At 48.7% G+C, this 25,189-nt stretch overlaps 1 long non-coding RNA gene across 1 annotated transcript; it reads right to left on the bottom strand.

Annotated features, from left to right (window-relative positions):
• Positions 1 to 7,253: 7,253 nt before the first annotated feature.
• On the bottom strand, positions 7,254 to 10,909 carry LOC125964645 (uncharacterized). The gene is made up of 3 exons (XR_007477854.1): positions 10,766 to 10,909; positions 9,627 to 9,814; positions 7,254 to 8,738 (listed from the first exon to the last, which is right to left on the bottom strand). It is a non-coding gene; the product is annotated as an uncharacterized LOC125964645 (long non-coding RNA).
• Between the last annotated feature and the right edge of the window lie 14,280 nt (positions 10,910 to 25,189).

Below are 25,189 nucleotides of genomic sequence, written 5' to 3'. Positions count from 1 at the left end.
AGTGCAGAGTGAGGGGGAGGTGCTGAATGTTGAACATGGAAAATTCAGTCTTCTGTCTTCATTAGCATGGAAACTACTCAAATGTATACTTGGAGTATAAAAGAGTATACATTTGAATCTCAGTTTTGTATTTATGAAAAGAAAAGAAATTGAATACCTGGGGATGATGCTTCAATGCACAAATGTGTGAATATTCGAATATGCGTGGAAATGCATTTTCAATAAACTTATACCTTGGAATTGCTCTGCATCTAAATCCTGAATGGGGGCTTCCCTGGTGGCGCAGTGGTTGAGAGTCCGCCTGCCGATGCAGGGGACGTGGGTTCGTGCCCCGGTCTGGGAGGATCCCACATGCCACAGAGTGGCTAGGCCCATGAGCCATGGCCACTGAGCCTGTGCGTCCAGAGCCTGTGCTCCGCAATGGGAAAGGCCACAACAGTGAAAGGTCCGCGTACTGCAAAAAAACAAAACAAAATGAAAAAAACAATAAATAAATCCTGAATGCACGAAATAAATGTACTTTTGTCTCAGGGGAATCTAATCAATATTGTAAATGAAGCTGTGAAAAAATCCTTTGACAATTTCAGGTTACTGGTCAAGGCACCATTTTTATTTGAGATTTCACAGTTTATGTTGGATCATTTTAAGTGTCACTTTGTAAGTAAATTTTCGATTTTTGAAATTGGCTCTATATTTGTTTCAGGAGTAGTAACTGAGCTTCAGATGAAAGCAGAGGGCGTGAGTTTATATACCTCTGTCTAGAAAACCTGTATGTAGAAAACTATGGCACCCTATCATGTTGTGATATCACAGTTCACAAAATTCCTCCTTCAGTAGCATCCCTGAGTCAGGGATCAGGTTCTGTGCAGTCAATGGCGATAAGAGAAATTAAGATAAAAAAAGACTGAGAGGAAATAGCCCTGGAGTTGGGCAGGAAGCATCCAGTCTGGCTACTAAGAGCTTTGTGACACTGATGTGCCGAGATGGCTGCAGAGGAGGCTGTGACAAAAGTTCGGGTGGCTTTCCTTCACGGGAACACCAGCAAGGCCAATGCTGGAGTGGACTGGCATGTGGGTGCCCCTGCTGTGACTGGCCACCCACGTCGTCCTTTAGGAATGTGGCTTAGGTGTCATTTCCCTGACCCTCTAGATAAAGTAGGGGGCCTGGTTCACACTCCCTTAGTCTCTTCCATGACACCCCCTCAGCTATGCTCGGCAGAGGCCACTGGAACTTCTTGTTGAAGCCCCTGCATGCACAAGCCCATCCCCTGTGTGTTCATTTCTTCTGGCTCTGAGCTGGATGCCTCCTGTAGCCCCTCCCGGTCACTCATTTTACAAATACTAAAGGGGGGAGTGGTCCTTCCTCCAGTTGGACTTGGCAATGGCTACTTTGCTTGGGGCGCTGAGTTTCAGATGAAGAAGTACTGGATGCAAAGATATTCCTAAGTTTTTATTTCCACCATCAAGAGGCAAGTAAAGTGCATAATGGTGGTTAGGTGGGGCAGACATCCTGGGCTTTGTCCCCATGGCTACAAAGGCCACCGTACCCCACATGAGGGGTAGGGATGGAGCCACCAGCTTGGACCTGAGACCAGTTCTGGGATGGGTGGGTGTGCCCTGCAGGGCAGCTACTCACCTAGACTTGCCATCCATCCATCCATCTATCCATCCACTTGTGTCTACAGGCCCTTCCATCTCCAACATGACTCCTCTCACCAGGACTCTCTCACTCCTCTCACTCCTCTCACCAGGACTCCCCACTCTTCCCACCACTGGGTCTTTCTCACTGCTTTTAAATATAATGAAGAGTCTCATTTTAAACAAACACCTCCCTTCCCCTAGCCTGCCCCACATCTACTCCCCATCTCTTCTCTCTCATTCTCATGAGGTTCGTGAGAGAACGGACTTTCTCAGCACCTTCCCCTCCCCAGCCCACTCCCATCCATCTCCTCCCACCCCCAAGAGAGAACACACTCAGCTCCTACTCAGGCCACCGGGGACTCCATGCATCTACATCCAAGTAGGCACCTTCAGGGCATCCCCATGGCCCCCATTTCTTCATGATGCACCTTCTCTTAGGATCCCTTCAGGCTATCACCCTGGCTTGAGAGATGTAGTTGTTACATATTCGCTGGACAATTGAATTATCCTGAAGGCCAACAGGTTGTTCTCTTTTTTCTGTGGCAGGGAGGATGCATTTCTCACAACTTTTATCTATTCAGGTTGAGTTGGAGGATTTTTATTGCCACTACAAATTTAAATGGCCGGAGATGGGCCTTCTCTGCCTTTCGCCTTCTGACAAGGAGTAGTATTCACGGGATGTGCTGCGAGAACCTCACCTAAGCTGGAGCGACCTCCCTGGAAGCAGAATTGCCTGGGGGCTGGTGGCAGGTACGTGGAGACCTGGGCATGCTGGCACCTGGGCTGGAACACTGGGTTCTGGACGCTCCTCTCCCTGCATCTGCGTCCTCACTCCCAGCTCAAAGGTGCAGGTGGAAGGAGAGAGTCCACAGTGGGTGATTGTACATCACCTCTTTGTCCTGGCTGTGACCCAGGGGAAGGCAGTCACTGGGAATCTCTCTCCCTCCAGGGCCACATGCAAAGGGGAAATCTGTAATAGTCGGGTGATCCAAACAGGGCATATGTTTACCAAGGTGGCATCTGAAGGAATACATTGAGTTACATATGGCCTGCTGCAGTTGCAGGTTCTAGTGCAGTTGGGATAGTTTCTTTCTGGCCACGTCAGAACACTCGAGGGCACAGGTTCTGGACCCGGGGCCATTTTGTCCCCAGGGAAGATTAGGCGATGCTGGAGATACATCTGGTCGTCACAACTGGTAGGAGGCCAGGAAGATGCCAAGTGTCCTCCAGTGCAAAAGGCAGCCCCACGACATCACCTGACCCCAAAGGTCCATGGTGCCGAGGTCGAGAAACTCTGTTCTGAGTGGCCGCCTGGAGGGCTGGTTCTACTTAGTGGACTGAGAGAGTTTCCATGTGTCCGGGCCTCATGCTGAGGTTCTAAGGAGGAGAGGAAAGCTCTGGGTGTCCTGCCAAGGCTCCGAGGGTTGGCTCATTGGCCCCAGCTGCTGCCCTTCCTCCTTGTGTAGCTCTCTGTGTCCCCAAAGACTGGACCCCAAGCACCAGAGAGCTCCAGGCACACTAGGTGTGTGGGTCTGCCCCAGGGGCTGTGAGGGGGGCCCTGTTCTGCTCTAAAGCAGTGAAGGGGGACCTCATGGTCAGTCCAACGGGAACTGGAAATAGTGTGAGGAAGACATCACGGTTGCTTGTGCTCTGGCTGGTTATCTACTGGATGACATCTCCTCAGAACTCAGTAACTGGAGAAAATTTGTTAGATCTTATGGCTACCTTGGGTCAGGGATTCTGGCAGGGCATGGCTGGGTGACTTTTCAGCTCCAGGTAGCATGGGCTGAGCTAACTTGGTAGTCATCTACTGGCCAAGAGGTGTCTGGGTGTCCAAGCTCTTTGTTCCCATACCTGGCACATTGGTGGAGGTGGTTGTAGGCTGCACCTGGCTAGGGCAATGGCTCAGAGGGCTTCAGCAGAGCACCTGAGGGTGGCAGGCTGCCTAATGGTGCTTCAGGGTTCCCAAGGAGGGTCCCACGAGATGGGAAGAGAATGCAGTTATTTCATAATTCTTGAGCCCAGAACCTGGCATCATGTCCTGTCATGTCAGCCATACTTTATTGGTCAAAGGAGACCCAGAGCCACCCAGATTCACTGGGGAGGGGACGCAGACAACCACCTGTCTATTGGGGGTGGTGTCAAAGAAATGGGAACCATCTTTAATTCCCCTCACTCCAGCTTCATCCCAGAGTGAATGGGAGGCATGTTAGGGGTAATGAGGTCCAGACACTGAGCCAGATGTGCCGCTCTCTTCTTCTGGAATGGCCAAGTTCTGAGGAAGGCAGTGCCAGGATGTCAGTAGTGCAGGAGTGACCTGGTGATGAAGATCACGGCACGGGTAAGTGGCCCAGCTCTGCGGCAGTCCCTTTTCCATGTGGGTGGCCTCACCATTCCTTTCTTCCTGGTGGCCACCCTCACTGCACATTAATGCATGGGTTTCCTGATTACAGAACAGCTGGCAAAGCAGGATTTGGTCCCCATAGTCCACAGTGACATGGCTCCCTGGCCCAGACTGTGCTTATCAAGTGTCAGTTTGGTAAGAATGGTTCTGCCTGAGCCCCCGATGGAGAGTGTGGAGGGAGGTAGAATGTTCTAGAACAAGCCAGCTCTGCACCTACAGCTCCTGCTTCCTCACAAGGGGTCCTCAGGATTTCATGGCCAACAGGACTGTTGAGAAGACTCATGGGGACTTAGGAATAGCCCAAATGGGGAAGCCAGGAAATGTAGGCAGGAAGGCCCACGGCTCCTGTTTAACCCCTCGTGTTAAAGGTATGTGATGGTTTGAAGTGTGTTGACATCAGATTCCCCTTCAAGGAGAAGTCTGTGGCTCTCCTGTTTCTCCCACACATGAGGGGTCCTTAGGACTCTGCTTCAGTCTCTGCCCTGGAGTTCCTCTCCCTTCACTCTTCCTCCTCGAGCCTGATTTGCTAAGGCTTCCAGGTAAACTGCACTCTTCCTACAGATCCATCTTGGGAGTAAAGCCGTTTCTGGTCATTTAATTCACTTTCGACATGGCCAATGACTATCTGCTGGAGGGGAGATTACAAGCAAAGACGTAGCACAAAGATGTAAAGACGCCTGCAGAGATAGTCATAGCTCCCAGAGTTATTCACAGACATTTAGGAGATGCTGGGATGCTGAGGATGGCTGGAAGAAAAGCATCCTTCCAGATGTTATTTCAAATGTGATGCTAGTAAGGCAATTAAAAAGCTTCACACAGAGAAAATATTTGATGAATTTTAGCTATTTTTTAAAAAGTACTTTATATTTCCTTTGATAATTGCATTTTAGAATAATTTTCTCTATCAGTAATTTAACTTTCCATCCTATTGGTCCTATTGGTGAGATATGGTTCAGACTTCTGCACTGCACACGTAACCTGTTAAGAAAAGCCCCCTTCCCCGGGAAGTAGGTGACTGGTATGAAAATATCTGTGGCTGAATGTACTCAGTAAATGTGAGATGGTGTGGAGGGGGCATCTCTCTAGTTTTGAAACAAACCTTGAATGATCCTTTAGACAATTAGAAAGTAATTCATAAATTGATTTACTTTCCTTTTGATTTTGCTTCATCTTGGAAGGTAAGGATCCTGGGCCATGAAACCCTGAACATCAAATTCCCTGCTGTGCGTCATTCAGATGCTCAGGAAATGTTGGTTGAACACCTTTTCTCAACACAGATCCCAGCTGCTTCTCGGGAAGAATGAACTGGTGATGTCAGCCTGGAATTGCCCACCTCAATTCAACCCTTTGCCTCTCTGTAGGGGACAAATTAGCCCCCAGAGACCCTATTGTACTTGTGTTCTGTTCTCTTGGTGTGTAGGCATGGTCGTACATGCATGAAAACATAAAAGAAGGAGGAGAAAACAGCTCTCTAAATGACCTGAAAAACCAACCCAAGTCCTGTTGATTTTTCATGCAGGCCACAGCCCCTGGGATTGTTCAGCTTGGGAACCTTTCTGGGTATCAGTGATAAATGACTGTGACTTGGCCGGATGTCCCTGTCTTCCTCCTGTCCTGTGGCAGGTGCTGTATTTACTTAGCTATTTTCTCCCCCAGTGGAAAGTACATTAGAAGCTGATGATTTATTTACTTAAGGACTACCAAAGAAATCATGCAGAAAACACCTTGTATTGTATTAGATCTTGTGTGTCTGTTTCCTTGGAATATATGTTCTACTGAAAAGGAAATCCAAGAATTGGACCCTTAGGGAATACGAGGAATTGGAAGAGCGTGTGCATTCCCAAACCTGCACAGTGAGAGAGGCGCTCTTGTCAGGAAGGACCTGCTCGGTGCCCCCTTACTTGAGCAGACAGGTGCCAGCTGCCATGGCCCGGATGCAGCACTGCACTAATTGTGTGGCTGTGCAGGAGGCATCGCCATCACCTGCCTGGGAGCCGCACCAGAAAGCAACACACAACCAGGGAAATGCAACAGGACGTGAGAGAATCTGGCCAGGCCTTACAGGGCCACTTTGAATCACCTTTTCCCTGTGAACGGTCTCCTGCTGCGAGGCCCTGTGGTGAAGGGCAGTAAGCCAGGAGAGGGCCCTGTAGTGGGCCAGGGAGGTGGGCCTCTGGCTGAGGGCGAGGAATTACGTGCTGACTCTTCAAGGCGGTTGGCGATGGCTCTTTCGTCGCACTACTTATGGTGGAGGGACCAGCTGTCTGTTGAAGGCATTAATGCAAGGATGCTTGCAGGATACAGCCAGCAGGCTGGAGCAAGGTGGGGAGTCTGGTGAGTCTAAGCCCTGACCACACGTTAAACTCAATCCTGACCTCTGAGCTGGGGCCCGGGTGCTGCTTTGTTCAAATTTTCAGGGTGATTCCCAAGACCTCCAAGGGGTCCTGAAAGGGACAGGGCTTCAGAGAGTAATGGTTTCATGGGGCTCAGGAGGTTGGAGGACAGGCTCCCAGCCTGGGCCGATGGCTGTCCCCATGTAGGTTTGGATAATGGAGCACGATGTCCACACTGACCATGAGGGCCAACCAGCCCTCACAGGACCCACCCCTAACCTTCCCTATTGCTTAGGACCCCAGAACTGTGCACTCCTTGGGGCAAAGCTGTTTGGTAGTGTCTAGTAAGGGCTAACCAAACACCTGCTGCAAACACTCCGCGACCCAGCCATCTAGCTCCTTGATACGTACTCTAGAGAAATGCGCACTTGTATCCAAAAAAAAGATGAACTCAAGTGTCTGTAGCACAAATTGTGGTCATTCCACACTATGTAATAGACTCTGGCCGTAAAAAGAGTGAAGTGCTGTCACACTACCACATGGATGAACCTGGACAGCACGATGCTCAATGAAAGAAGCTGACATAAAAGGTCACATATTCTATGATTCCACTGATGTGAACCATCTAGAATAGGTAAATTCAGAGACAGAATGCAGACTGGTGGTGGCCAGAGGCTTCAGGTGGGGCTGGTGGTGAGGGAGAGTGGGGAGAAACTACTTGATGGGTCAGGGCTTTCATTTTGGAGCGATGGAAATGTTTTGGAACTAAATAGAAGTTAGTGATTGCAAAGCATTGTGAATGTACTAAATGTCACTGAATTGTTCACTTTAAAATACAAAGTGAGAGAGTGGCATGGACATATATACACTACCAAACCTAAAATAGATAGCTAGTGGGAAGTAGCCACATAGCACAGGGAGATCAGCTAGGTGGTTTGTGACCACCTAGAGGGGTGGGATAGGGAGGGTGGGAGGGAGACGCAAGAGGGAAGAGATATTGGAACATAGGTATATGTATAACTGATTCACCTTGTTATAAAGCAGAAACTAACACACTATTGTAAAGCAATTATACTCTAATAAAGATGTTAAACAAAACAAAAATAATGTGTTTTATGTTATGTGAATTTCACTTCAATAAATTAAAAAAAATAAATTGAAAAAAACCTGCCCATCAGCTTTATTAATAGTAGTCCCAAACTGGAAATGACCCAAATGTCCACCAGTCTCCGAATAAAGTGTATTTTATCCACATGCTGGCATCCTACACAGCAAGGACAAGGTATGTAAATTCAAACATGGGTGCCTCTCACAGACTTTGTGTTGGGACACAGCATGCTCACACCATGTGCGTCAGTTCATATGAAAGTCAAGAATATGCAAGACCAACCACTGGTGGTGGAAGCAGAACAGTGGCCATCTCTGGAGGGAATTTCTGGGGTGGCAAAATGTTCCATGCATTGATGTGGGGGCCATGACACAAGTGTATATTCTTGTCGAGACTAAACTGCACCCTTAAGATTAGTGCTCTCTTCTGTATGTAAATGCACTTTAAAAACCTAATAATTCCAAGAAAGGAGAAAGATCTATTTAGAGAAATAGAAACATTAACCCTTGTATATGGACTCACCAACTCCAGGCTGGCCAGATGTCCACACGGGACCTGTCACCTGGCTGGTCCTTCTCCGTGCGCTGGCAACACCTGAGTCCAGCTTCGCCCCTCTGCTTCCGCATTACTTTGTCATTTCCTGCTTTGTGTATCTGTCCCCAGCAGGTCTGCAAGTCCTCGAGGGCAGGACCAATTCTCACTCCCTGTGGGGACCCTGGCCTGGAGCATAGTAGGAGCTTTATGAAGTGTAGTGGAGGGACCCATGGAACTGGACTTTCTCTGGGTGGACAGGGGCAGGGAGGCAGGAGGAGACCCCATGGTCACAGTGACCTCAGGTGTCCCAGCAGTGATGGCAGGCATCCACAGCACTGCTTGGCACCTGCCCACACGTGGACAGGAGCCCTGAGGAGGTGTCTGGACCAGATTCTCAGTGTGCTCTGTCCAGGTAGAGTGACTTCTGGGGCCTCACTCAGCCAACAGCCTTCACACCTGCTGTCCTTTCTGGCTGCAGGAAGCCCTCTCACTTATAGCAGCCCCGTGTGCTGAGACCTTGACCCCAGGAAGACTCCCACAGCATGCTCAGTCCTGCTCTGGCATTTGGGGCAGGCCTCCAGGAACTTGGAGCAGAGCTTCTCAGACTTTCCTGGACCCCAAGACGCCCAGGGATGTGGAAACACGCAGATTCTTACTCAGAGGGTCTGGGGGTGGTGAAGCTGACGTTCTGGTCTGGAAGGTCTGGCAGGAAATAAAACCTGGTAAAAAATGATGACCATGTATGTTTATATACATATTAGCTAGCTCATACACACAGGAGCATACCCAAACCTAAATGTAGAATTTAAAGGACCATCAATCAATGAACCCTGAGGTAACATAAATGAGGCAGGCTCACACCCCCAAGCCCCAAGCCCTTTCCCCATCACAGCACTCCTCACACACCACCCAGATTTTTTGCATTTCTCTCCATCTGGTGGCCTGCTGGGGGTCAGACACAGCTTTCTCCTCTGGCATGGAGGCTGTGTGGGAACTACCCTGCCCAGCCTCACCAGGAACTTTCCCGCTGCACCTCCTGTTTCCACAGAGCTACTTTTAGAATCCTATTTTTAACCTGTTTGAAGTTCACATTGACTTCACAGCCTAATTGGAAAGGTCACCTCCCTGTAATTGTCTGTCCTACACTCCACCCTGTGGACAGTACAGAGCAGAGATGATCAGATATCCCTAGCTGGGGCCACAAGCCAGCGTCCTTCCCTGCCAGGGTCCAGGCGAGGTGACGGTGGAGTCCGGCCCCCAGGCCAGGTCAGATGCAGGTCAGTTCTCAGTTCTCTCTTTCACCTCCCACCCGTGCTGACCCATCAGGCACGCACACCCTGGGACGGACACAGACCCTGCTCCGTTCTCTCTGCAGCCCAAGGTAAGGCTGAGGGAAGGGTCTGTGTGGGCCCTGCACAGGCTGTGCCTTTCCTTTTTAGGAATGCTCTGCCCCAGCCCCACGGACTGTTCCTCCAGGGCACCTGCCCTTCTCACCTGGAGGAGTGTCACAGCCCTTGGAGTGCTTGCAACCACACAGACCACTGGGCCCACCCCAGAGTCTCAGATTGAGTAGATTTGGGTTGGAGCCTGGGGTTTACATGTCTCACCTGATGCTGCAGGTCTGGGGACTGGGCTCTGAGAACCGCGGGCCTGTGCCAAAGGGTGTCAGGGTCTGTTGGGGAAATGCCAGGTCTCCCACCCGGCTGCTACAGGCCACGTCTGTGTCTTCTGGGAGGGCAGAGTGCAGACTGTGGTCCCCAAGGCTCCTGGGCTCCAGTCTCCTAAACATCCTTTTCTGGGTGACGAGAGCAGATCAGTTAATTCCACTACACCTTAGTTTCCCAGTCTGTAAACATTTCTTATCTCATAGGATTGTAGCCTTGTAAGGACCAGCCGGCCGCCCAGTGTGTTCTCTGGAGCTCTGTCTTGATCCCAGCGTGGGCTGAGAGTGGCTCCTTGGGGCAGAGCCATCATGGGCTCTGGCTGTGAGTCCTTTGGCTGTGTGCCCCTGAGCTTTGCCTGGACCACTCTGAGCTGGGTTTCTGTCTGTGATATGGGAGAATACCCCTCCTCAGTGCTTATCGTGCTGCTCAGAGGCACCTTGAGGTGGTAAATTGGGTGAATGCCCGGCTGGTCACGGAGTGTTCTCTGGGAGCTCGTGGCTTTAATCCTGTGAGGGCTCACGAGGTCTGATGCCCCCATCCTGATGCCTCGGCACGTCTCTGCCAAACCAGGTGAACTCAGGGCACCCCAGTCCTGCCTGAAAGCTCTGAAGACCTCTGGGAATGAGTTCTGCAGAATTCTTTGGCCTGAACGCTGACCTGGAGGTGTCAGTTCAGAACTACTTGAGTTTGCCTAGGCACGGGGGCAGCTTGTGTTTGCCTTGCTTCCTCTGGACCCCCTGTGGTCGCTGACACCTTCCGTCTCTGGAGCTAGGCATCTCCGGCCTGGCACTGCCTTCCTCCCTTCTCCCACTCCTGTGTAAACAGCAGGAGAGCCGGGGACTGCTTCTCCCACCCGTGCATCTCCTGCAGCCCCTGACACCCATCCTTCACTCAGTAAACAGCTATAATTAACCACGCGCTGGAGGGACAGAGGCTGCACGCAGGGCAAGGTCCATACCTGTAACCAATCCTGCCTCCTGCTGAGGGCTTTCCGGGAACTCTCTCCTCCCCTCACTCCCCTCCCCTCCGGGAAGCCGCTGGCAGAGGAATCTGGGCAGTGGGACCTGGCGGGAAAGCCGTACCTCGAGTCATCCAACTCCGGGCAGACCTAGTGAAAGCAAAGGGCAGAGCACGTGGAGGCCGCTGCTCTCAGCATCAGTGTGGGGAGAAAGTGAAGCCAGGACGGGTGGTGTCTCCTCCACAGAGTAAGCCAGCCCGGGGGTGGGTGTTTGGAGCCCTCTGGGCTGCAGCCTGAATTCTACATTTCAAAGGACACACCAGACAGCCAGGTTTGGGCACGTCCCCTTGGTTGTGTAAATCCAGGGGTCTGAGTTCGCAGGGCTCAGCACTCGTCTTCTGACTGCCAAGTTTCTGTCAGGACTTGGACTTGGACGTGACCTCCCTCAACCCCAGGCTTGTTTAGGTTTACCTTGGGAACATTGCAAGCAGGGGCCTCCAGGAGCCACCCGTGTCTAGAGGGATGTGGGCCAGCCAGCTCCCAACCCCGGGCATCCAGCCCCTCACTGCTGCCCGAAGCCCTGCGCCCAGCTTGGGGTTTAGCACCTGCTCCCTTCCCAGTGAGAGCATCATGGAGACCAAGGAGTCCTTCCGTGTGCCCGAAATCCTGCTTCTAATGGAAACTCTTCCCTCATCTATTGTTCTGCAAACATAGAGAAAAGCTGCCGAGCTGCTTCCACACAGATCTTTTTTTGACCTCACTCTTTTTATTTCTTTTATCTTTTTCCATTAAGAAACAGCCACCAGCTCTGAGAGTCACGCTGCCTGCAAAGCTCTCTTACCTCCAGGAGACATCAGATTTTTGTTTAAGAACCTCAGCCAGCTGGATTTCCCATCTGCCATGTCCACGCTGATGGCAGACAAAGAAATTCAGCCGAACGTTCCCCAAAGCTGTCTCACAATTGCTGCTTCTGTGGAGGAAGGCCAGGGTCCTTCCGTGCTTATGCTTTGTGGTCTCTGTTCGTAAGGGGTTCACTTTTCAGCAGGGAACACCCCTTGGGGGTCGCCTCCCTCTGGTTTGCCCGAGGACAGTGGGCGTGTCCTTGGAAGTTCAGGCCTGGGCTGCTGGGCACCCATGCTGCTGTAATGGGTTTGGAGGAAGGGACAGCAGAACCTGGGTGAGGTGACAGCCCAGCAGTCCTGACTAGGGCCAGAGGGGAACAAAAGGCACTCGGACCAAATGACCAGGGAGCCAACAGGGTCCCTAAGTACTAAGACAACAATAACCAGAGGGAAGCAGCAAGGTGACAGAAGATTAAAATAATAATAATAAACTCGAGTTAAAAAGCAAACAGAAAACCACAAGTTCCCTCCAATGGGAAACCAAGTCCCTTGGGAGCGAGCTCTCCTTCATTCCTCTTGGCACTCTGGGTCCAAGTCCTCCCCAGGGAGCACACGTGTTTGGGTGGGGACTGCTGTCCGCATGTCAGGAAGAACCCCCCCACCCCCACCGCCTGGCTGCAGTCCTACACGGGTGCTACCCAGCTCCTCTCTCTAGCCAGGTCACACTTTTCTGCCTCAGTTTCCCCACCTTTAAAAGGGAGACACACATAATAGCTAGCACCTGGGATGCTGTGAGCACTTGATGGCTTAGTCTTGACAGGGTCCAGTACATCCCGGGGTGCAGCAACTCCTGGCTCTGTTCCTGTTTGTTTTGTTTTTTAAAATTAGAGTATAGTTGATTTACAATGTTGTGCTAGTTTCAGGTATATAGCAAAGTGATTCAGTTATACACACATATATATATTCATTCTTTTTGTTAGTTTCAGGTATATAGCAAAGTGATTCAGTTATACACACATACATATATCCATTCTTTTTCAGATTCTTTACGCATATAGGTTATTACAGAATACTGAGTAGAGCTCCCTGTGCTGTACAGTAGGTCCTTGTTGGTTATCTATCTTATATATAGTAGTGTGTGTACGTTCATCCCAAGCTCCTAATTTATCTCCCACCCGCCACGTTCGACAGCAATGCCTGTATAGGGGAGGAGACTCTCCCTCCAGGCTCCTACAGGAGGCCTCACAGGGCCGTCTGTCCCCATTTTCCCCACCATTGGTTACCAAGGGTTTCAGTGCCCTGTGAAACTGCTCTCCTGTGTGTGTCTCTTCATATGAGATCTTCACAATTAAAGGACTTTTTTTGGGGTAAAAACTGGGTCTCAGGCTCCATGTAGTCTCTTCAGATTCTTCAGTCTAAAGTTGGAAGAAGCTAGAGGGCATTTAGAGTCGTTTTTGTCACCAAGCTAAAGCTGTCCACACCTTCCTCCCCACAGCCTGGGGCACAGGCTGGATGTTCAGTGCCTGCTGCCTGGGCCCCGAGTGATGGGTCATGTGGAGGGCTGTGGGTAGCGCGTCTGCACTGGGCTACCAGGGGTGATGGCCTTTCACAGCCTTGACCTGTGACTGGTTGGCGGGATCATCTCAAGCTTCAGAAAGCCTTTCTTACAGACCCCTGTTCTTCTAGTAAGTCCCAGAGAGAGGAAAAAATGGGATTTGTGAGGTAACATATCAGTTATGACAGAGAAGAGGGCTACATGAATGGTGAGGGGCTGGAAATAGCTTTAATGGTTTAAAAACCTGGTGTTTACTCTGGAGCAGAGATTAGGGGTGAGCTTAAAAGCTGTCAGTGATCAAACATCAAAAAAGGAGTCTGACTCTTCGTTACAACCTTGTACAGCCATGACTGCAGCAGCATTATTTACAATAGCCCCCAAATGGAAACATCTTAAATGTCCACTGACAGATGAATGGATTAAAAAAATGTGGTATATCCATGCAATGGAACATGCAGGAATGTTCCACAATGAAGCAGTCCAGGAAGGAGGCTCATGCGTCAATGGTCAACGTGCCATGTGCTGGAGGCTGTTAGAGAGAGGACCCAAGGCTGTGTGCATAGAGAGAATGGAGAGGATTCGGAGGGTGATGTGGGACACGGTTTTACAGGATGAGTCAGTGTGGACAGCATACTCCAGAGGACGGAAATAGTGTGTGCAGAGGCACGGGGCCCTGGGCACCAGCTGGAGTGATGCCTGCCCGGGTGTGCCATTGGAGCTATGGGAACTTTGGGGGTTTATCCTACAGGGATCATCTGGGAGGGGCATGGGCAGTCCTTGGCTGTGACACCACTTTGCCTGCCCTGCAAAGCAGCTGTGAGCTGTGATTATTCTCTAGTTCTCACAAGGGAGATCACAAGAGTTCTTCAATCTTGGGGTCCCCCAGCTTTCTGGGCCCAAGATACATTGTGGGTCACACATTGTGGGGGTTTGCTCACACCCCCTTGAGCTCTCTCACCATGCATTTGCCAACAATCCTGCCTACCAGAGTTGTCCAGGGATGCTGGCTGGGAGGAGCAGTGGACCCATGGCAGGTCCATCCTCTGGTGCTCAGTACTCCTCATTCCTTGATATTTGTCCTCCCCCCCAGGGATGCTCCAAATGGAGCCACATCAGACTCCCCAGGGGACTGGTTAAAATACAGGCACTGGCCCCATACACCTAATTTCTGAATTAGTAGGTTTGGGTGGGGCCTGCATTTTGCTTTGCACACAGAGTCCCAGGTGATGTTGATGGTGCTGGTCTGAGACCACATTTTCCAGAACTGTTGCTGTAGAGCAGGACAAATCATGTGAAATGGCAGAAGAGCCCATGCATGTGGGTTGGCCTCAGTCTGTTGTAACAGAATATCACACACTGGGTGGGCAAAAACAAGAATTTATTCTCTCTCAGTTCTGGAGGCCAGACATCTAAAATCAAGGTGTCGGGCTTCCCTGGTGGCACAGTGGTTGAGAGTCCGCCTGCTGATGCAGGGGACACGGGTTCATGCCCTGGTCCGGGAAGATCCCACATGCTGCAGAGCGGCTGGGCCCATGAGCCATGGCCCCTGAGCCTGCGCATCCAGAGCCTGTGCTCCACAACGGGAGAGGCCACAACAGTGAGAGGCCCGCGTACCGCAAAAAAAAAAAAAAAAAAAGTAAAAATAAATAAATAAATAAAATCAAGGTGTCACTATGGAGAACAGTATGGAGTTTCCTTAAAAAACTAAAACTAGAATTACCATATGACCCAGCAATCCCACTACAGGGCATATACCCTGAGAAAACCATAATTCCAAAAGAGTCATGTACCACAATATTCATTACAGCTCTATTTACAATAGCCAGGACATGGAAGCAATCTAAGTGTCCATCGACAGATGAATGGATAAAGAAGCTGTGGCACATATATACAATGGAATATTACTCAGCCATAAAAGGAAACAAAATTGAGTTATTTGTAGTGAGGTGGAAGGACCTAGAGTCTGTCATACAGAGTGAAGTAAGTCAGAAAGAGGGAAACAAATACTGTATGCTAACACATATATATGGAATCTAAAAAAAAAAAAGGTCTGAAGAACCTAGGGGCAGGACAGGAATAAAGACACAGACATAGAGAATGGACTTGAGGACACAGGGAGGGGGAAGGGTAAGCTGGGATGAAGTGAGAGAGTGGCATGGACATATATACACTACCAAATGTAAAATAGATAGCTAGTGGGAAGCAGCCTCATAGCACAGGGAGATCGGCTCAGTGCTTTGTGACCACCTAGAGGGGTGGGATATGGAAGGTGGGAGGGAGATGCAACACGGAGGAAATATGGGGATATATGTATATGTATAGCTGATTCACTTTGTTATAAAGCAGAAACTAACACACCATTGTAAAGCAATTATACTCCAATAAAGATGTTAAAAAGAAAAAAATATAAATATCAAGGTGTCAGCAGGGCCATGCTCCCTCCAGCAGTTCTATGGAAAATTCCTCCCTCGCCTCTTCTAGCTTCTCGTGTTGCCAGCAATCCTTGGTGTTCTTTGGCTTGTGGAAGCATCACTCCAGTCATGAGGCCACCTCCTTCCTATGTCCTCTCATCATCTTCCCTCTGTGCATGTCCATTTCTGTGTTCAAATCTTCCCTTTTTATAAGGGCACTGGTTATATTGGATTAGGGCTCACCGTAATGACCTCATTTAATCCTAATTACCTCTGTAAAAACCCTATCTCTAAATAAAGCCACATTCTGAGGTACTGCAGGGTTAGGACTTGAACATATCTTTTTGGGGAGACACAATTCAACCTGTAACAGCACCCTTGGGAGCAGTGGTGGGTCATGTCCACATCCATAGCTGGGCCTGGATGCAGAGCTGGGCCTCTAAGTAAATCACACAAATTCTCCCTGTTATGCAACACCCTGGCCCAGCTCTCTAGACACTCACTCCTCAGAAGAGAGGCCTGGCTCCATAAAGCTAGTACAGGCTGTTCATTTTCTACGAACATATAAGTGAGGGTGCCACCCAGCTTCCCTGCAGCCTAGGAAGCCACTGTGGAAATATTTCAGGACTCTAATGGAATAAATGGTCTTGGAAGAAGAGCTAAGAGAAACATAGGGCCATGTTTCTCAAGGGGTCCAAAGGTGAGGAGGGTAGACCAACAGGCTGTCCCAAACAAGGCCTGTGCAAGAGAGAAAACAGAGTTCTCCTACCATAGTCCCAAGTGCTTAACAACGATGCAGTGGTCTCATAATGTGATAGATAAGATTGGTTCTGTCTTCCCACCTTGACTGCTGTATTAGTCTGCTCAGGCTGCTATAACAAAACACCATTGACTGGGAGATTTAAACCACAGACATTTATTTTTTGCAGTTCTGGAGGCTGGAAGTCCAAGATCAAGGTGCTGACTGAACTGGTCCCACCTGAGAGCTCACTTTCTGACTTGTAGACACAGCCACCTCGCACTGTGTCCTCCCATGACAGAAAGAGATGAAACTCTGGTCTGTTTTCCTTTCTTTTTGAGGGTACTAATCCCATTATGGGGTCCTACCCACATGACCTCATCTAAACCTAATCACCTCCTCAAAGCCCCACCTCCAAATATCATCACATTAGGAGTTAGGGCTCCAACATATGAATTTTGGGGGGCACAAACATTCAGTCCATAACAATAATATACCTTCATTGTGTCCTGGAAGTTAAGTTACGTTTAGATTCCCTAGACCCCTTGGTCATCCTGCTGGAACGTGGTGGCATGGGGACTTCCTGTTTCTAGATTCTGGCCTTGGGTCTGACCTCTGCACTCCTTACCATGGGGTACCTTATGGGCATATCCAAGCTCTGTCTACACCCCTGGAAACAGCTGCCTCTTGATCACCCAACGGATCTATAATTGTACATGCCCAAGGCATGTCTGAACAGAGAAAAGGCCTGAACAGGTCAGGACACAGCCAGAGAGCATTTACGCAGAGAATTGTGGAGTGCTTCTTTAGAAAGATGGGGTGTGGGCTGCAAGTGATGAAAGGAGCCTGAATGGTACCCCTCTAAAGCAGTCTGGGCAGGGGCCACTCTCCTTCAGGTTTAGGGAAAGTGAGAAACAGGACTCTCCCCCATCTCTGCAGTTTGTTGAGCTTCCCAGGGGATGACTGTGACATTTGCCTCTGGCTGTAGTGGAGGCCCTTGGAGCTCAAGCAGTGGCCCCAAGAACCCATCAGGAGGTTGTTAAAGCTCAGACTCATGGCCCAGTCCACAGGGGTTCAGTTTGGAGGGTGTGGCCTGGGGCTTGGGCAGCATCTTTTGGACCAGCATCCTTGGCGATGCAGTAGTCTGTGGTCAGAGAGCTGTGGTGGGGAGCAGGGTTGCTGGGGCTGCCCCAGTGCAGATCTGCACCATGCAAGGTATGACTTCACTATGTTACATGGGGAATCAGAGATGTGCTCAGAAACACAAGTTTTTCTGGGAAGGTTCCAGATTTCTGTACCCTGAGATGGGCTGGTGTGTGTGTGTGTGTGTGTGTGTGTGTGTGTGCGCGCATAAGCACATGTATACATGCGTGTGTATATATATATATATAATTTGTTTAAAAAGTATGGCAATGTAGGTGGGATAGAAGAGGGAGTTTAAAGTATGAGCCCAGGGCACCATCTTGAAGAGAAGTAATCTGCTTTATAGGAGAACATTTTTTTAAGTTATAATCAATTTCCCACATTCTTGACTATGAGGACATAAAGCCAAGGGTTTGCGGGGGGTGACTGAAGAGGTGTGTGAAGGCAGCTGTAAGAAGAGTGACAGTGACGCAAGTTGTGAGCTCGGCCTGGGCCTGCCAGCAGAAGGTACCCTCTGGGGTGTATAATGGTACCCTCAGACAATTCTGAGGATGGGAAAGGAAGTACCGTTTTCCTTCCAGCCCTTGAATTTACTTTTTCCAACTCAAGGACTGCTGGGGTCATCTAGTGTGTTCAGAAAAGAGGCTTAGTAATTTATTCACCAATACACACACAGACAGACAGACAGACACACACACACACACAGGCTCACAGGAAGTTTTCATTAGAATATGACACGTGAGAGATGGGCATTACATATATATTCTGTCCTGCATTTCATGTGCTTATGTGTATGTAGGTATTAAACAAGTGACAATATTGACCCCATAGGCTTGCACACCCAAATTTATAAGATACACACACTGGGCATATACCCTGAGAAAACCATAATTCAAAAAGAGTCATGTACCAAAATGTTCATTGCAGCTCTATTTACAATAGCCAGGAGATGGAAGCAACCTAAGTGTCCATCATCAGATGAATGGATAAAGAAGATGTGGCACATATATACAATGGAATATTACTCAGCCATAAAAAGAAATGAAATTGAGTTATTTGTAGTGAGGTGGATGGACCTAGAGTCTGTCATACAGAGTGAAGTAAGTCAGAAAGAGAAAGACAAATACCGTATGCTAACACATATATATGGAATCTAAGAAAAATAATAATAATAATAAAAAAACGTCATGAAGAACCCAGGGGTAAGACGGGAATAAAGACACAGACCTACTAGAGAATGGACTTGAGGTTATGGGGAGGGAGAAGGGTAAGCTGTGACAAAGTGAGAGAGTGGCATGGACATATATACACTACCAAACGTAAAATAGATAGCTAGTGCGAAGTAGCCGCATAGCACAGGCAGATCAGCTAGGTGGTTTGTGACCACCTAGAGGGGTGGGATAGGGAGGGTGGGAGGGAGGGAGACGCAAGAGGGAAGAGTTATGGGAACATATGTGTATGTATAGCTGATTCACTTTGTTATAAAGCAGAACTAACACACCATTGTAAAGCAATTATACTCCAATAAAGATGTAAAAAAAAAAAAGACTCTTGGGAATTCAGTTCAACTACCACGTTAGATGTACATTTTGGTATTCAATTGAGACACTCCACATAGCTGATAATTACAACGAATCAACCTGCTAAATAAGCAGGAAAAAAAAATCCAAAGAAACCCCAGGAGGAGTTCTTTTTAAAAAAATATTTATTTATTTATTTTGTACATCTTTATTGGAGTATAATTGCTTTACAATGGTGTGTTAGTTTCTGCCTTATAACAAAGTGAATCAGTTATACATATACATATGTTCCCATATCTCTTCCCTCTTGCGTCTCCCTCCCACCCTCCTTATCCCGCCCCTCTAGGTGGTCACAAAGCACCAAACTGATCTCCCTGTGCTATGCGGCTGCTTCCCACTAGCTATCCACCCTACGTTTGGTAGTGTATATATTGTCCAGGAGGAGTTCTTAAAAAGAACTTGGTAAGCCCTGAACAACATCACCAAATGAAAGCAGGAGCAAAGCCCTGCCGATTAAGAGAACAGTCTTCCCACGGGCCCTGCTCCCTCCAGGCAGGTGGGCGGCCGGTCCCTCCCACCGCTGGAACAGGTGGGCAGCATATGCTCCTCCTTTACTTGGGATCTTAACTGCTGATCTTTATTTTGTTGTCACCGTGTCCTTACACATAGGGAAATTGCTGTGGGGCTGCAGGGAGAACATGATAGAATAGGGGTGCAGATGCAGTCACAACACCACACTGATTTGGGGCTGGGGGGGCTCTGGAGGGTGCTGAAGGCCCGCACTGCCAGTCACCTGTGCAGGGTCAAGACATACCCAGGGCGATTCGTTCCTCGTGAATTGCTAAGACACAGACTCTGGCAGGGAGCCGAGTGGGGCAACAGCTTGGAAACCCCGTGTGTTCTGGATGCCAGCTGACAGAGGAAGGGGATCTACACCCAGAGCAGGGTTAACAGCGAGGGTGAATCAAGGCTGAGCGTGAGCGCAGGCAGGTCCGGTGGAAGTTGTGTCTGAAAATACCGAAGTGGATGCCATGTTCCCAAGGCCTGCTGGCTGCTTCGCCTGATGCAGTAATGGCTGAAGAATCTAAAGAAGAGACAGTTCTGCCAACAGCCTGCTCCCTGGCTTTTCCCAGCACTGGTCACCTCCCCAGACAAGGGAGAGTGCTCCGTGACAGCCAGCAACTGACACCTCAGGCCCCAGGCTCCTCCGTGCTGTGCTGGAGGAGACCTGCAATGTCAAGGTCATGAGACTGGGGGCTGCAACCCACAGGCCTTTTGGTCCTAAACTGAAGCCCTGCGTGTTGCCAATGAGAGGAGCGAGAACTGGATCGTTCTGGAAAGGGGAGGATGGGGGCTTATGGCTGCCTGGTTCCCAGAAGTGGGAACAGATTTAATGGGGGAGTGGCAGAACCAGATTCCACTTCTAGAAAAGACTTTATGACAGGGTGGCAAGACACCGGACCCGTGCCTTGATGGGTGCTGCGACCCTGTCTGGGGATGGTGTCTGTCTGCCTGCTCCAAGGGATTGAGGCACGATCCTCCGTGGCATGGCGGCATGGGGACCCAGGATGTGACTTCTCATGTGCTTTTAATACCCAGGAATTCTGTGATTAAAAGGCACAGACAGGAATGCCATCTTGAGATAAGAAGAGAAGTCACAAACCCAACCAGAATTGGACATGTAAGACTCAAGGGAGTCTTTCCCTGTAAGAGCCTTGTGAATCTGCATTCCTCTGCCCTGCTGTTGCGGGCTGGTGCCAACACATGCCCGGCGTTGCACGCCAGCTGGCAGCCGAGGGGGCAGCAGTTCTGCAGTCAGCTGCCTTCAGAGACAGGGCTGGTGGATCTAACGGCTCATGGCTTCCTGGGGGAACAGGCAGCCCTGCATTGCCATTCATGGGCATTTTGGCTTCTTTAACTATAAGGTAAAATAAACACACAAAAGGTAAAATACGGAAGGGTTGCTATTTGATTCTACTTACACAATCACTTTGCAGTTAATTCTTCTGATTGTGTAGATAGTACAGTCAAACTTGCTAGATCTCTTTTTTCTTTTTTGGGGGATGCTTTTTACCTTGAGATATATATATAACATAACACTATATTAGTTTCAGGTGTACAACGATTTGTTATATGTATATATTGTGAAATGATCACCAAATAAATCTAGTAACAACCAATCACCACACATAGTTAATTTTTTTTTTTTTTTGTGATGATAGGTGTCTTTTTTACTATCTCTATTTTTTTTTTTTTTTGGTACATGGGCCTCTCACTGTTGTGGCCTCTCCCGTGGTGGAGCACAGGCTCTGGATGCGCAGGCTCAGTGGCCATGACTCACGGGCCCAGCCTCTCCATAGCATGTGGGATCTTCCCGGACCGGGGCGTGAACCCGTGTCCCCTGCATCGGCAGGTGGACTCTCAACCACTGCGCCACCAGGGAAGCCCTACTATCTTTATTTTGATAAGGATAACTCAGAAGTAAGAGATACCCACTGGAGTGTGGCTTTCAAACTCAATGGGTTGTGAAATCAACTTAGTGAAGTGTGACTAGCATTTTTTAAAAATGTGAAATAGGAATGGAATAGGAGATATCAGAATGCACTAAACCCTCTACTTGTTGCCCATCCAACTTCAAAACGAAGATATTATGCATTCCCATCAGGTCCTGATGCTCAGGCCCTGCCTACCTCTCTGATGTCAATAGCCCCTTGTATCTCCCTCCCTTCCCTCCACCCCCAGTGACCCCCTTGTTCTGTTTCCTATGCGTGGAGGACTTTTCCTCGAATTTTGACTGGCCACGCCATCCCTCCACTCAGGCTGATGCCCAGATGTCAGCTCCTCTTAGAAGTCATTCTTGACCTTGTTCCTTTCATCTGGACCCTTAACCCTGCTTCATCTTTCTTTGAGATACTCATCACTACGTGATGTCATATTATAGCTATGTGATTTTCACTGTGGTCTGTCTCTGTCTTCAGGTTATCAACTCCATCTGGGAAGGGCCATTGTCTACTTCCCTGCCATCTGCCTAGCAGCTAGAATGAAGCCTGGTACACAGTAGATGCTCAATAAATATTTGTTATTTTTGAAGGAATGAATGAAAAATGAAATGGATAACCATCCTTATGTCATTGAGTTGTGGTGAGATCAAATAAAATAATCCAAACCCAATGCCCAGAACATAGCACTCAATAAATGCTACGTATTATACTGTCACTTTCTCTGAATTTTCAGGGCATTCATTACTCTTGACATTTAAAAATATGTCTTCCTGGAAAAGAAATATATCCTGTGTTCCCCAATGAGTGAGAGTTTCTGAGATGGAATCATAGTTCTTTTAAAACCTAAAACTGAAAATGTAAGTGTCCTGAGAATACACGAGTTGATGGAAGGTGTTAATGCAGTTTCCAAAAACACACATGGCCAGGGATCCTGAGAGGGATTTCAGTGCAGTTGGCACTTTTGCACCTTCTGTGGTCATGAGAGCTTCGTGTTTCAGAGTGCACAGGTCTTTCTGAATACCAAAGGCGAAAGGTATTTCGAGTATGCATTGAATATTTTCAAATCCACAAATTCTTTGGGGTCCCCTTGGTTCAATTTTAGAGTGCTGCTAGTTCCCTATTTGGAAAGGATTTGGGGAAAGGAGTCCCTGGATGCCAGGAGCTGCTAGATGTCACTGGAGAAATATTTCTCTCTTGTGATAGTTTAATAATAGAAGCACTTTGCATTCACACATTCACGCTAAACTTAACTATGCTGTCATGGCTTGGTCTCCAAAGATGAGGTACTTTACCTGTGAAGGAGCCAGGTAGAAGCTAAGGTATCTGAAGATTGCATCTGAGGTGCCCCAGCACACTCCTCGCACTCTTGGCAGGAACAGTTGGCACCACTCATCATCAGGCTAAACTGTGTCTTAAAATAAGCTCACTGTGTGGTTCTCTAAGCTAAGATGGGGTCGATCTGAGAGCTGAAACAGAAAATATTTCTCAGGTTGATCTCTTGGATGTGTGTGGCAGACAGGCTTTATGGAAAAGTATCAAGGTAGATTGCATCCCAACCAGAATATTGTCTGCATCCTGTTACTATGGGAACAATCATCCACCTACGTAGTCTATGCATATTTCTGTCTGTGCAAGTGTCAGCCTGGGGGACAAAACTCAACTATTTGTTTCTACTTTTCCTGCTAGAACTTTTGAAAAAAAATAGTTTTAGGACATTTAGAAAATATGCATTTTTTCCCTTCCTTTTATTCTTTAGTATTTTTTGCCTGTTTTCCCCTCTCATCCTGTTCCCCAGGTTTCACATAGGTTTGGTATCGATTGATCTCCTCCTACATGCCAGGTACTTGTGATAAGTGCTTATGTGTTTTATTACTGCTAATTCTCTCGAGAGGTCTATGAAGTCAGTATTATTTAGTTCATGTTACATATGTGGGCAGTGAGGCTTTCCAGTTGCTCCTCGCCCGGGAAGGATGAGAACCAGTGTTCCCACTCAGGTCTCCAACGTTGGAAGGCCGGCTCACAGCCTCACTTCTACAGAACTTTCTAGGGAAGTGATGGGAGGCACTGCAGGACCCAGGGGGCACATCTGGACCACATCCACATCCCACTTCCAGGAAGCTGAATGTCTATACCAGCCTGGGGAACTGCTTCTTCTGCCTGCTCTCTCCTCTTCCTCTTGTCTCTCAAAAGCGTGCCCAAAGGCTCCTGGAACTAGGGCACATTAGAGTTTATTTTGCAATTGCAGTTTGGGGAATTATGGGATGCCTGAGGCTATGCCTGGGAATTGATTTGCAGCTGCACAGCTGTGTCAGCGCATGGATGTATGGGGAGGATTTTGTTATTGCAGTGGGGTGTCCCAGTCTCCCTAGAAATGAAAGGGCATCCTTACGAACTCCGAGCCCACCTGGGGTCAAGGGGGCATCAGGACCACTCAAACCTAACGATAGCTATGGGTCAGGGAGGGCAGAGCACTATGTCCCCCAGGCCGTGGTTTTCTTTGGGAGTGGTGACAAGTCCTAAGGACACTGTGAGACTGGGATTTTAGGGAGGAAGCAGGGAGGCCTTACTCCTTAGTGGGAAGAAGGTTGGTCAGGCCCCTTGTTGCAGGTGCTTGATCAGGCTGATGATGTGGCCAACACCTTTCACACTTTGATTTGGGTTCTCAGTGGTGTCTTAGAACCCACAGAGTACAGCCAACATCACTATGTCAGAAACCAGAAAGGCAGCAGTGATGATCGTGTGGGTAGTGAGTCCTCTATACTAAGTAGGACAGAAAGTTTCAACAAAAGATCCTGTGGACAAAGGGGCAGTTGGGTAAGGGAGGCAATGGCTAGGCTCTTCCTGACAGAAAGGCCTGCTCATCCTTGCTGTGATCTTGCTGGGTACAAGGGGTGAACATTAGCCTGATGCATTTTATTGGATTATTCCAGGGATTTCCAGGGCTTGACTTCACCATACCTTCAGTTCCATGAGCACAGGTTCACCTGCTCATCCAACAAGAATTGCTTCAGCCCTACTAGGTGCCATGCAGAGTTGTAGGTGCTGGGATACAGCTCCGAGCAGGAGACAAAAGTCCCTGCCAGAGGGAGCTGACTTCTAGTGTGGGGTTGGCACGTTTTCCATAAACATTTTAGGCTTTGGGGGTCATGTGGTCTCTGTTGCAGCTCCTGAACTCTGCAAAAGCATCCACAGACACGACACTCATGCAGTGAGGTGGCCATGCCCAGTACAGATTCCTCTACAAAACCAGGTGGCCAGCCTGTTGGTGGGATTTGGCCCAGGTAGTAGTTTGTTGATCCCTACCCTAATGAACAAGATGAGAAAAGACTCTCTAGGGTCAAGTTCTGCCAAGTTGATTTTTTTCTCAATGAATTTGCAGAATGTCTCCACTCTTAAACTGATTTAAAAGCATCTTGCTCTAGCCCTTGTCACCTTACTAGAGAGGTCAGAACAGCAGGGTGTGTTGCTGGAAGACACCATCTGTTATGGGCTGAGTCATGTCCCCCAGATTCACACACTGAAGTCTTAACTACGAGGACCTCAGAGTGTGACTCTATTGGGAGACAAGGCTTTAAAGAAGTGATTAAAGTAAAATGAGGTCATTAGGGTTGGCCCTCATCCAACGTGACTGGTGTCTTTATCAGAAGAGATTAGGGCACAGACATGCATGGAGGGAACACCATGTGGAGACAGAGGGAGGAGACGGCCGTCTATAAGCCAAAGAGAGAGGCCTCAGGAGGAACAAACTCTGCTAAATAACACTTGATCTTGGACTTCTTGCCTCCAGGACTGTGAGTAAATAGATTGGTGCTGTTTAAACCATCCAGTCTGTGGCAT

This window comes from Orcinus orca, chromosome 6, assembly GCF_937001465.1.
Source record: "Orcinus orca chromosome 6, mOrcOrc1.1, whole genome shotgun sequence".
Lineage (NCBI taxonomy): Eukaryota > Metazoa > Chordata > Mammalia > Artiodactyla > Delphinidae > Orcinus > Orcinus orca.
Note: the sequence above shows the minus strand (reverse complement) of the source record. Positions and strands in the feature narration are given on the sequence as shown.